This window comes from Diabrotica undecimpunctata, chromosome 10, assembly GCF_040954645.1.
Source record: "Diabrotica undecimpunctata isolate CICGRU chromosome 10, icDiaUnde3, whole genome shotgun sequence".
NCBI lineage: Eukaryota > Metazoa > Arthropoda > Insecta > Coleoptera > Chrysomelidae > Diabrotica > Diabrotica undecimpunctata.
The window spans coordinates 47,462,465-47,476,922 of record NC_092812.1 but is presented as its reverse complement, the minus strand read 5'-3'; the positions used below and the strand labels follow the sequence as shown (position 1 = coordinate 47,476,922).

General features: G+C 34.2%; 1 protein-coding gene across 1 annotated transcript in view; it reads left to right on the top strand.

The window, feature by feature from the left end:
- Positions 1 to 14,458, top strand: part of Dyrk3 (Dual-specificity tyrosine phosphorylation-regulated kinase 3) — a 79,073-nt gene extending 64,615 nt beyond the window's left edge. The window contains exon 2 of the mRNA XM_072546655.1: positions 1 to 14,458. This exon is cut by the window's left edge and continues 14,231 nt beyond it. The gene's annotated coding sequence lies outside the window, so the exon portion shown is untranslated.

The following is a 14,458-nucleotide window of genomic DNA, read 5'->3' as shown; positions in this document are numbered from 1 at the left end:
ATGGATTTTAAACACTATGACATAAAATTATTATATTCCAATCAGCAATTATGGGGTCCATGTATGTATATTATTATTATTACCTATATAAAATTATATATATAAAAGCTATTCCGTGTATGTTTTTAGATATAAATATGCTTTTTACTGTACCATGCGTACATTTTACTACCATTTTATGTATCAAACCTAAAAATACTTATGCAAGTTGATGTTTTATTGAAATATATTTAAAATTGCAATTTTTTTATATGATTTAATTTAATAAACTTTGAGCGTTAATGAAATTGAAAAATCTTGTAATAATAAAAGATCCAAATGGTGTTTTTACTATCCATTGTCATATGTATTGTAATATTCATTTAAAATGCTTTTATTTGCTCATATGATTGCTTCTTAAGTACTATTTTGGCAGTTGTAACTTTAAGAAACGTCTATAACGGGTCGAAATGTATGGGCTATTGTTGTAGAATGCCGCAAGTGTTTTTGGAATCGGTTACAGGTCCGACTTCACATGCTGCCCCTTCTTTATACTTGACCGTTACGATAAGAAATTTCTTGTGGCGTATTTTCTTGATGGCGAAAGCTACAGAATTTTCCAGCTCTGCATAAGCCTTGAAGAAAGAAGTAACAATCGAATGATTTTAAACGGCATGATCTTTACAGATTAAAGCAACACTGTATTGAAAAATTACTTCACTCGTATTTTTTTTTTTTTGTGAACAAGAATGTCTTTACCGCCACTGAACATGAGATGAAGATCACAAAGTAATGATCAACTCTAGGTTTCTGATTTTGCAACTGTTTAAAGGTCTCATCTTCCGAATCTGGGCTTTCCTGTGTCTGTATAATTTGACATGAGCTTGTTGAAACTCGGTCGGCAGTTATCTCCTTGTCGGTGGTGAAGGGATCTTGCTTCTTCGGTATCGGTTAATCCGGCCTAGTGTGCAAAGACCATTTAACTATGTGGACAATTTTGGTTTCCTTTTGGCAGCTTCTTAATCTAATAATTATTAATATTAACCATAGTTATATTATTTATTGTATTAATTAATATCAAATAAATTAATATCTTTTTAATTTCATACGGACGTCCTCATTGTCTTTGAAGTTTAGGAGAAAGATCTCGAGGTCGTTGTCGATTATATAGCCAGGCAAGCTAACCTACTTCGAAGCTTCTGTTTGATTGAGAACTATATTGATCTTTCATCCAATTACTAGCTATCTGTATATGTTTTCGAGCAAGGAATCCGTAACTTCATCTTGTCGGCAGATTCTCCGGCTGCGACGTCCAAATGTTTGCAGCCAATCTCAAGATCACACGGACTTCACGACTTAAGATCAAGCAGGCGGTGGTCTGGCCGGTAGTTTTATTGACAGCCGATCGGGATCAGGATCAAATTAAAGTAGTCATCCCAATCTCTGTAACGTTCGGATATAACTTTGGAAATTATTCATATCTGACTGAAGAATCAAGGGTGTGTTTCTGGTATTGCGATCGGACATGGCAGAATTTTGCCGACCATAAGAAAAGCGGCATCATTTGATTTTGTTTCGGCATTCGCCATGTTGGTACGTGTGCATATAAGTTGTAAGCCACGCCGCCGTGCTCCTATTGGCCCATTTGACGTCACGTGGTCAATCCAACAGGCGACTCTCAAGTCTTTTTTTTTTCGTATATCACATCGTACCATCGTAGATACTTTGTCGTAACGGACCTACCGTTGTAGATCAGCGATTATTCACCAGTCATCCGCTATTTCTGAAGTCTAGACCAATCAATCGACAAACACTTTGAAAAAGTTTCGGCTCAAAATTTCGAGGCTGAAGAAAGGCTGTTGCCATAAAGATATATTTATTTCCAGAATCGGTTTTTGAGAACGGGCCCTGCAATATCGATGGCTACTCTTTTCGTAGGAGTAAAGGTGTTTATTTTTAGGTATAAATAGTTGTAGCTTAGATTCCCTATTCTGAGAGGTTCTGTACAGAGCCATTTTCATTGGCTCCAATACGTTTTAACTTATGGACTATATGTACAGGTTGGTAATTCATCTTTTTAACAACATCGATCGTTTACCGAACACAGGAATTTGAGAAATTGTATTTTTAAAGTAAAATTGTATTATATAGCGAAAATCGAATAACTCACAAATGATTTTTGCTGAATGTCTGCCACAATTTATTTTTAGTTTATAAAGTATTTAAACGAATATTTATACTTTTGGACACCAAACTAACTAACGTTAGCGACACCGTGTAATAAAAACCGGATTATGAATGATGTACTCAAAAAATATTCGATTAATTCTCAATAACTTTTTCTAACGTATCTGGGCCATCGGTGATTCGTCCTTGTAGACTGTCTGAAGTGTTAGTCCGTTAGTCTAGTATTTCCGGGTTACGCAACAGAGCTCCCTTTGTAGCTCTTAATTATTATTGTTTGGGTTCCGAGTTATATTTCATGTGCCTAAGTTAAATTATATTTGTTTGCAACCTCAACATCACTAACACCAACATCATGTTCTCAATCTTAAAATGACTTATTCAGTTACTTAGATGTACAAAATATTTTAGTGTGTACATCTTAGTAACTGAGTATTGAAGTATATACATTATCAATTAAAACATTGTCTGTGTTTATGTGTGTTTTCTAGTCACTATATCGTTCTACGTCTATGATTTTTGAAACGATAACCATATAAAAGACTTAAAAGACTGGTTTCATTACACCTAGGACAGCTGTCGGTTTTTGCATTTATTTTATTTATTCTCATTGTATATCCAAACTGTGATTAAAATATTTTACTACATCTATATAAAATATGTACTAAATCTACTATATTTTCTACGTATACCTACTATATATAGTACATCATCTACCTATATAGACATCTTACACTTCTATGTGACTGAAATGGAGTGTTCCTACTATAATCTATTACAATTTTTAGACCTCGCAAATCAGTCAATTGAGGTAACACAGATAGAATAATTAAAATTGTATTTAGAAAACTTGATATTTACTTTCGAAATTCCTGAATGTTTTGTCACAAAACGATCCAGATATTTATTAACCAAAATTTGGTTAACTAGCGAACTTTCAACGACCATTTGGATCTTTTCTTAAAATATTCGTAAATTACTAAAACATTAATATTTGTGGTATTTTAAACATATTTGAATAGCTAATTGTCATGTGTTTTGAGTTTATCCTTTCTCTTCTGGCTGTGCACATATTGTGCCTTTAGTAATGATAATTTCAGATGCACATGTAGATTTGTAGATCCAGGACATTTAAACGCATTTCAAACATTTTAAGCCTTTCAGTTTTATTCATTCGGTATCTTTTTACAAGTCAGTGAACATCATGTGAATTGTTCGAAAACAGAGTGAATTGTTCCCTTAATTAGAACAGTTCGTTGAGATGTTTTACTTTGAAACGCTTTTATGTGGTCTTGATCTATTAAACGAACCTTTCATTACAAAATTATTGACAGATATTTGTATTGGAATTTGTTTAAAAAGTATTTTTTATCAGTGTGCGGTTCTCGTGTGTAAATAAGATTATTGTGAGAATTGACCTGCCGAATTTGATGTCGGCTTTGACTGACATTGGTCATGTAGTTATATGTGTGTTTTAGACGATTTACAGTCTTGTGTTGCTAATTTGACTGTGTATTTAGCTGATCACGTCTTAGTTTTTAAATGGGCCATAAGACACAAATACATTATTCAAAATTTTTATCGCCATTTTTAAATAAAAAGCCAATTTTTTATTAAATATAGCTAAAATTATAGTCAAAAAACGTTAAAAATTGTTTTTGTTAAAGTAACTTATTTTGACAATCATTGCTCGCTATAAAGAGAAAATGTAAAATACAGTGAACGTAAAATGTTGTGGATGAGAAGCAGCGTTGTCCAGGAACAAAATAGTTTTAGATTTTCTTTCTGCATTCTTTTATCAAATTTATTTAGCCAGTCTGTAATGATTTTTCATCCACGTCTACTTATAGCTATACCATTCGATAGGAAAGTTTTCTACGTAGAACCCTGGAACTAGGGTTTTTTCTGTTTCCGATTACCAGTTTCCTTTCTTTGTCGCCTATCATATTGTCAAATCAAATCTCCAGTGCACATTTCTTCTGTCGGGGTATAATTTTTATGGGATAGAGATAATATAATACCCCATCATCTGCGTTAAAATTGTCTTTCATTAAAGTGAGCAGTTTTTCCTTCCAGTCAGAAACCACAAAAAATCTACAGCAGCTGCTATATATTATGCCGCTTACAAAATTTCTCGAGCCATCTTACCTAACACTTAGTTTCCTTGCAACTTGTAATGCCTTTTTGGTGAATAATTTTACCAGAAACCGGAATGTCTTTAGACCGTACTTTACAAAACCAATCGAAAACAATTTGGTGTAATGCAGCATCCTCAGTTTTCAAAAATTGTCTTTTCACTTCCAGATTTCCATTCTCAGAAAACTGATTAATTAATCACTTTTTTGTTTCAAAATTTCACACTTGAGTTTTTTCCGACTCTAAATTTTTTCTATTAACTTTTGCGCCTTGGCATATTAGATCACATTGACTTTTTCTTTCAATCTTAAAAACTTCCTTTTAATAGTGGCCATGCTATTCGCGTCGCAAAATGTTCAAAATTAAAATTATTTCTCTCTCTATCTCTCTCCATTTGCACTACAGGCCATATTGAGTCTTGGCCTTCTCCAAAATATGCGTCCAACTTTGTAGGTCCCGCGTCGATCTTCTCCAGGTTCTCATGTCTAGCAAATTTTGCGCGTCCACTGCCGCTTCATTCTCCCAACTTTGTCGTGGCCTTCCTTTTGATCTCGCGCCCTGCATTTAACTATCTAGCTCTCTTTTCGGCAATCTTTCGGCCTCCATTCTCACTACGACGTCTCTGAAGTTTAACGAATTCTGAGATTGGTGCATCTTTGAACAGTTGGTAAAATTCATGGTTATAACTGGATCTAAATACTCCGTTTTCGTTAATAGGTCCAAACATTCTCTTAAGACTTTTCTTTCAAAGACTTTCTTTTTTATGTTTTCTGTCTTCACCATGTCTTGCATCCATAACATACTATTGGTCTGAAAATAGTTTTGTAGACCCTGATAATATTTGCATTTCAGTTTATCCCCTTTTTTCCTTAAGATCCCCTAGGGATCTTTTCATCATTCCAAATCTTGTTTATTAGCGCATGCATTTGTCCTAGGTGTTCGCCACCTAATTTATATAGTTCAGAGGGGGCGTTGTCAATACCTGGAACCGTGTTATTCTTTTGTGCTTGTATTGCTTGTTTTACTTCTTTCGTCGTAAGGGGTTCCATATTTTCGGTGTCTCCCTCAATGTGCTGCATGCTCATATGCTCTTAATTTTCTTGCGTCCCTAAAAGAGTTTGGAAATAGGTTTTCGAGACTGATTTCGTTTCTATTGGATCGCTGGTTATCTGCCCTTCTTGATTTGTCCATAAATTTGTTCTGGATTTGTATCGTTATCTTAAATTTGGTAGATATGTATACGCTTTATTTGCTGCTTTAAAAACTAATATGGCTAGTTTCATCCTATTGTCAACTAAGAAGGTTACTCCGAACTCTTTTTTCCGCTATATAGTATGTTGCATGCGTTTTTGTGTTTTTATTCCGTGTCTTAGCAATTTAGTTCCTTGTATTGCTGCTAGTTCTATTTTGTGTTTTCGGAGCTCGTTGAGTAGCGATGCTTGAGCTCCTGGTTTATTTAATGTCAGGATGTGCCCTGTACCGAATGCGTAATGCATGTTTCTTTATTAAGTCGTCGTCGATAAGACCGATCTATCCGACTATCCGAGGCTTATTTAAAGGTTTCGTGGTATTCTACCACTATTGTCCAACCCCCCAACCTGGACGACCAGAATTTGTCAGAGTTATTTCCCTGTTTTTAGGCGCCAGAAACTCGCCTTTCACCACTCTCTTCTGTTACATAATACGTCACCCATTGGTTACGCGGCAAAAGCCTTCGGGGACGTGAGAGTAGGATTTGTTGGCAGCGGCTGAGTTCTATTTCAAGAACCCCGACTCTTTTGTCGGAAACAGTGAGCATTACTCGGAGTTTTATTGCAGTGAGAGCATCGGCAACCCATACTGCCTCCAAACCAACCTCAAACCACCAAAAAATTATTTCAGTTACTGTAATTGTGTAGGTAAATGTTCAGATGGACACAAAGTTTATTAGCCAATTTAATCCGATAACAATCAACTGGTCGTTAGAGTAGCGGTCAGAAGCTTCAAAAAATTTCTTGGAAAAATCCTAAATTGTTTGTTTTACGGTACATAGACCTTACCTACCGACATTGTACCTGCCTGCCGTGATTTAGTGGGTATTTACACAAATAAAACTTGTTTAAGTTTTAAATTTAAAAATTTAGTTCCTCGTGTATTGTAGATTTAAATGTACAGGCTCATATGAATTATTTTTATTTTAAAAACTCTCCTTATTGAGGATATATCCGTTAAGACAGAGTTCACTGTAAATAAAGCGTCGACATTTGACTTTTGCAATACTTTTGTATTTATCATTGACGAAATTCCTGAGTAACAATTCAGTTCGCTTACTCATTTACAGGTCGACAGAAATATCTGAAGCCGTCAAGGTCAGACCGATGGGGAACTTTGGTTACGCTACGCTGTCAAATCAATCGGGTTTCAAAGGTTTTTCGGTTTTTTATTTGTTACCTCTTTCACAGCAAAATTGATAACAATTCTATAATGCTTTTATATTTTTATTATGAATCAAGCATATGATAAAGTTCTTCGATTGATTTTGTGGTGGACACTCAATAAGACAAGATATGTAAATATTGTGAGAGACATGTATGAGGGAGTAACAACTAGTGTTGGACAGGTGTGGAAGAGACTTCTTCTTCTTAACATGCCATACACCAAAGTGCGTAGGCGACTATCTCATTACTATAATTCTGTTCTTGGCGGTTCTGTGCCCAAGGTAACCAATCTTGCGTTTTTTAATTAATTCAAAGAGTTCTCTTTCCACGCCGGCTCTCTTAAGGACGTCATCGTTTCGAACTCTATCCACCCAAGGTATGCGCATCATTCTTCTCAATGACCACATTTCAAATGCTTCAAGTTTGTTGATAGATGTTTTTTTTCAAAGTCCACGTTTCCATGCCATAAAGCAAGATGAACCATATGGAAGAGACTGATAAATTACATTTGAAAGTAGGATTGCACCAAGGCTTGTTGTTTAGTCCTTCTATTCTTATCAGTGTTGGATCAGATAACAGCGAAACTACAGGGTAACATTCCCTGGTGCTTAATGTATGATGATAATGTAGTGTTAGTAGGAAATATTAAAGCGATTTAGAACAGTGGAGATGAACTCTTGAGGAAAAAGGTAAAAAAACTTAGTAGGACAAAAACAGAGTATTTGGAATGTTCATTTAAAGTGAAAAGTAGTAGTTTTAATTACTTATCATCGGTATTACAGAGTAATGGAAGGGTGTCAAAAAAAGGTCAATGAAGTTGTAGGGAAAATTCTATAACACAGCCGTTAGACCAGTTGTAATGTGCAGAACTGAACATTGGGCAGTTAAAAAGAAAGATGAACAACGAATACATGTGGCGCAAATGAGAATGCCTAGATAGATGAGAGGAGTGAAAAAAAGGATAAAATTAAGTTCCTGGGAGGAATAGGAGGGGAGAGACGCTTAGGCAGGACATGTCGGTAAAGGGGATTGATATTAATATGACCCAAGAGAGAAACTTAAAGAGAAATGTAATTAGGGAAGCCGACCTCGCATATGGATAGACAAAAAGGTCACGTTTCGAAATATTCTATCCGTTTACATATGTCATCAGTTACTGCTCAATTCCGTATGTGATTTCTTGACGATTGTCCAATTATACATTTAAACAGCAACCAAGGTATTTGTTAGTTGTTAATCTGTCGATAATATCATTATGTGCTGGGATTCTACCATCAGGATAGAAAGGGTTGTGATTATTGCTAACTATCATTTCTTTTGTCTTTTTAACTTTTAATTTTATAGTAAATTCAGATGTTATGATTGCAATATACCTAACAATGTCTTTATTGTGTTGGTAGTGTCAAATAAGTTTTTTTAAATAGTCTGCTTAAAGACAAAAATTGGCTTTTTGTGAACCATACATGGCAAATTTAAGACGTTGATTGAAATGTCTAACTAGATGTACATATTGATCGATGAGTAAAAAGGTTTGTTATTTTATACTAATTATTGTACTGTATAATTTAATTAAACATTGTGTTTTTTGAAATGTCAAATTACCAATGAGTGATCAGTTACAGTTAAATATTCGGTACTGCATCATAAATGCGAATACTACGTTTAACTTTAGATAAGGTTTGACTGAGAAAATTAAGTATATCTCAAAACGCACATGTTAACTTCCTTTATGTTCATGTTTTTAAACTCATACGTTTCTGCGACATCTCTCATCATTTTCATCCTAAGTAAGTCATTGAATGTGATATATTATTTAACATTTTGTTGGGTAAAATTATGAAGATCTACTATACTCTGTATGTAGCCCTACATGCAGCAAACAAGTTAAAACCTCAAGGAAAAACAAGTTTAATTTTACAATGATTGTTTTCTTCTTTTATAACTCTATATAGAAGAATTTATTTATTGTAAAAAATTAATGCTAAATGTATATACAAGTAACTTTACCTAACACATTTTATTTGAATAGTTGATTTCTTAACTAAAATTTAGAATAAAAACTATAATACGGATATTTTAGAATTATTTGTCTAGTTCATCTTAAATAATTGATTTCTTTCTAAAGTTGCTTTAAATATCCGGTCTGAAAATTAGTAAAGGCTGTGTGTAAATATAAGTAATTTCTCGTTTACTTTTTCATTTTTATTTAATTTCATAGGAAAAATACAGACTTAAATTTTTCACTGCCATATGGTCATGATTTTTTAATGCATTTGTATCTTTAATGGCAAATGTTGTAGCTGATATTGTACAACAACTGAGACAGTAGGTATACTAAGTTAACATTCCTCTTATTTCAGTATATATAAAAACGAGTTTATTATAGCTATCACCGTTTCTTGTAATTCTATTTTCCAACGGTTGCGATCCTTCTAGTCATCTGCTTGTAGACTTCTATCTCTAATTGCACGGTTTACTTCTTGTCTCCACGACACAGTTTCTTGGTGTACCTCTTTTTCTGTGGTTGGTGGGGATCCACTGTAACATTCGCTTTGATCTTTGTTGATCATTCATCGTTTCAACATTAACCATTTGCATTATATATTGTTATTTATCAACCTTGGATCTTCGTTATAGTTCTTTGTTAAGATCTCTTAAACTAGTTTTTTTCCTTTCACTACGTACACCACTTTGACAAAGATTTCTTTTATTCTTAATTATTTAAAGGGTTTCATCTGTTATCCAGATGGGCGATACAGAGGCGAATAGGCCTGACATGGGCAGCATTTGGCAAAATAAGCCATATTCTAAAAAGTTCAATTCCCATGTGTCTCAAGCGAAAAGTTTATAACCAATGTGTTTTGCCTGTACAAACTTATGGAGCAGAGACTTTAACACTCACGCAGAAATCTGCGAATAAACTAAGAGTTACACAACGAGCCATGGAACGTGCAATGCTGAATGTGAGCCTCCGAGACCACATAACAAACCGACAAATCAGGCAAAGATCAAGAGTTCAAGACGTCATCGAAAGAACCACAAGACTTAAGTGGAACTGGGCAGGACACTTAGCCAGAACACAAGATGGACGATGGACAAGACGAATTATGGAATGGAGGCCCAGAAATTATAAAAGAAGCCGAGGACGACCACCGACTAGATGGACCGACGACATAAAAAGGGTAGCGGGAAACTGGCTACAAGCGGCCCAGTGTAGAGAACACTGGAAAGAACTGAGGGAGGCCTATGTCCAGCAGTGGACGGGATTGGCTGATTGATGATGATCTGTTATCCAGTGTTTTTGTTTCACTGGATTATTTACCTTTGCGCGATTAATTGGTGTTTTTACACAATGTTTAATCATCATCATCATTGGTGCTACAGCCCTATAAAAGAGCCTCGACCTTCCCAAGTCTATTACGCCAGTCAGTTCTATCCATTGCCAACTGTTGCCAGTTTGCTGCGCCTATTTGTCTACCATCCTCATCTACACCATCCCCCCATCTGAGTTTTGGTCTACCCCTACTTCTACTTCCCACAGGTTGTGACATAAGGATTCTTCTAGGAGGGTTGTTCTGCTGTGATCTTGCCAGATGTCCTGCCCATCTTAGTCTTCCTATTTTTATAAAGGATACTACGTCTTTACCACCAAATATATGTTTATATCTGTGATATATCTCGTAGTTGTACCTCCTTCTCCAAACACCATTTTCACAGATGCTACCAAATATTCTTCTCAGGATCCTTCGTTCAAATATAAGCAGGAGATTTTCATCTGCCTTGGAAATGGTCCATGTGTCCGACCCATAATATGTCAACACTGGTTGTATAAGGGTTTTGTATATGGTTATTTTTGTTTTTTGGCTTAAGTTTCTGCTTCAATGTTTAGTAGTCTCCCATATTTCTTGTGATCTACCCTTACCAATAGAGGGTATACTTTTTTGCACTTCTTGGACAAGGTCGTCATTATTTCTTAGTTCTATCCTCTTTTTCTCTCTCTCCATTTGTTGGACTCTTCAAGTTTAAGCTTTACTTTAGCTACGAGAAGAGTATGCTCTGATCCATATATTGCCCTTGGATATGATATGACTGTTTGGATTGATGATCTCCAGCGAATATTAGTGAGGATGTAGTCAATTTGATTTCTAGACCTATATCCAGGACTTTTCCGAGTATAAAGTCGGCGTACATAGGGTTTAAATCGAGTATTCACAATAGAATAACTATTTGTGATAGCATGTTTCTCTGACCTATGCCAAACTTTCCCAGTACAATATTTAGGTCGTCATTATGTGTAGTGTCAACTTTTGCGTTAACGTCACCGCATATTAAGGCTAGCTCTTTATTTGGATGTTGGAAATTCTCGTTTCCAATTTTTCGTAGAATTCCTCAACTGGTAGTCCTCTTTTAGCAGTTATCTACTGTATTTAATGGGAACAAACCACAGTTTTAATTGAAAACATAGTAAATAGTATTTTTTCCAATTAAATTTAGTAGATGCCACAAAAAAATAGTTTCAGATATCCAAGCAGATTTTTTTTATATTCATCTAAACTGTTTTGCAGATGATTTTGGTATACTTACTCGAGTTTTTGTACAACCTAAGATGCCACATTAGTTTTTACGTCACAATGCCATTTTCGATCAGGTAGGTCCGTGTCTTATTTTCTATACAGGTGTTTTAGACGCCCTATAGAAAAGTTTTAAAAGAAAATATGTACATTATATATACGAGTAACACTTATTTGAAAACAATTTAAATTTTATGTGTAATAATAGAAAAAATTAAAGTTTCTTTCAAAAACTTATTAAAATGCAAAGGGAAGAACGTGGGGTTTGTTTATAAATAAAACCTGGACCTGTCACATTGAAATGATGTGACATATGGCAAATGTGGCTTTTTAAATACGTAGAAATGATTTTCTGTGATGTAAATCAACCCTAGCAAAATTTTACTACCTAGTCGATCTAGGCATAAATACAGTATTTTTAATTTAATCTGACATTTACCAAACCAAATATTTTTAATCGTATTATTTATTACCATCAACGCATTTTTGGATTGCTGTGTTCGTCATTTTAATTTAATTTAACTAATATTTTGATTTATATTTGTATATTGTTTAAGATGAGATGTATCATAAACGTATTGTTTTGTGAGTGTAAAACTACTTGCACACAAAAGTTTTAAGATTGTGAAATATAGAAAAAAATAAAGAAAAAACTGGAAGTTTAGTAAAACTTATTGCTGCCTAGGTACAGTACACCTCGATAAGTCGGTCTAATCGCTATAATCCTTAGCCATGCACTTTTTGAGGTCCATAGATAAGCTGATATCAAAAACAAGATGTTTGAATCGATTTTTGTTCTTTTTGTATCATTTATGGCGTCTTTACATGATGCATTTAGGGTCAGAAGGACTCACACAAGAAAGGCAAAACAAATACCGGACAGTGCACTTGGTCACCGCATGTTCGCGCCTTTCATTATGCGAAATTGATGGAAGTATCTAATGGACTGTATCAGGGAACTCACGATAAGCAGTAAATAGAGAGACAGGTAACATCATATGCTTTATAAATAGAAAGAGGCAAACAACGTGCACACTTGCTTCACTGCACATGCACGGTGTAAAAGCGCAGTTAGACGCCTTTTCAGTTTTAGAGGTTAAGGTTTTTTTAATCAACGAGATCTGTCTCGGCTCAAACTTTTCCTCCTTTATTTATCGAGGTTTTGCTGTAATGTTAAAATAGTAAATAAGGCTTCCTTGAGCCGTCCATAAATCATCATATGCCACTGTACCAGTGAAGCGTACATATTTCTTGGCCTAAAGCACGATTTAAAAAAAATATATAATATGTGTACTGTAAGTGTAGATAGGCCTAGAAAATATACATGAATTGATTTAGATATAATAAAGGTTTTCTTAAACCTTTGGTGTATAAGTGGTTAAATAACACTCTTATGAATTCAGCATACAAGCTGAATAATCGATTTAGTGCATTTTTTATTAGATATGTCTATTATTATCCACAATACCTTGCGCCCATTATTTTATGTCTCACTTAGATGAAAGCCGATTTTATGGTATTACCAAAAAGCAAAATATTGTTTCAAGTTTTGACAAAAGTCGTTCTTGTAGTGAGTACTGCTGGTTTCATTCGATATATGTTATTTCATTCGGCACTTTTACAGCATAAAAGTCCATAATTTAACTTTTATATTATTTTATTTTATTGTCATATCATGCAACAATGCTTATCGTTTAAATGGAACACTGAAAACTAATTATCTCCGTTTACCAAACTCGTGCAGTTGATTCGGTGGTAATGTTAATGGTGAATATATTTAGTAAGAAAAAATCTTCAAGTTCGTCGTTAAGACTTTTTAACGTTTATTTTTTCATGAACCGTGTCCTCTGCATTTTGCCCATTTTACAGAGATAATATCTAATAAGTAAGCTACATCCAGTGAGAAACCCTGTGATTACTCTATCTTCTGAAGCTTCAAGAGTCTTTTGAGTAACGAGTAGAAAGTCGTCATATCTTTTTTTGCTTACCTTTTACCTGGAATCTTTTCCAAGTAGGTTAAACTAAATTCCCATTCCCCATTTTCTGATATTATTAGCTTCTTCTGTAGCAATCTTACTAACAGTCATTCCTTTATGCGTTAGCAGCCATAACAAAGTTAGTTGGTTGTAATACAAAGAAAAAGAGATTCTTACAGTATGTTTAATAATAATTTGGACAAGCGGTTTCGAGTACTACAATTTACTGCTCATTATGAGGTCCCTGGTAGGATTACTTAACAGATATCTGTACAAAATACTACTACTATTAAACATATTGTGTTTCTTTTTCTTTTTATTATTCCCTTTAGAAATGGACTCACATATCCAATCGATTCATTGGATACCTATGGATTCAGAAGTTGTAGACTTCAGAGTTTTCAATGCAGATTTATTGTCAGTCTTTGTTATTTGCGTGCAGTTTTTCACAAACACTGGAGTACAAAATGTATTGCTCGTACGACCGGAACACAAAATTTTCAGCCACTCATACCTTCTGGAAGCTATATGCTACCATCTTTAACCAAACTTTAATTAATAATTTCCATTCCTAAATATGTTTACCATGCATTGATAAATACCGGACAAATATTGAAATATTTAGTTTGATAATGATCTTGTCGCTGATAAATGAATAAGTTTTGTGAAAATTTATGAAACAGTAGTTTTGAGTGTTTCGTACGTTGTTTTATATGTTTTATATGCTATTATTGGTACTCCATCAAGCAGTTATCGTCAATATTTAAAGTATTTTGTATTACAATTCTGTCAAGTTTTTTGTTCTATATGGTGAAGCATCTATATTGCAATGTATTGTAATATTAAGGTGTATAACTTTTAGTTGAATTTAGTGTTCTAGAATAGTAGATTGTAGGTTATTGTATTTTTGTGGGGCCTTTTGTGCTCATTTTTTGTACATATTGACATGGCCCCTAACTGCCGACTGCTATATGACGGGCTTGATCTCTTATTGTTACTTATTTTTTACAATCAGAACTCATAATTTAATCAAACTAGGCATTTGGTCGAGATTTTATCTTTATTAAGATGCAAGAACACTTAACTGCTAAGTTTAACTAACTGTTTAAATCTAGCGAAGATGTGATTGTATGTAATATTAAGTCATGTTTATATATCGTACTAATAGGATTTAAATAAATCTCTCTTTATTAAA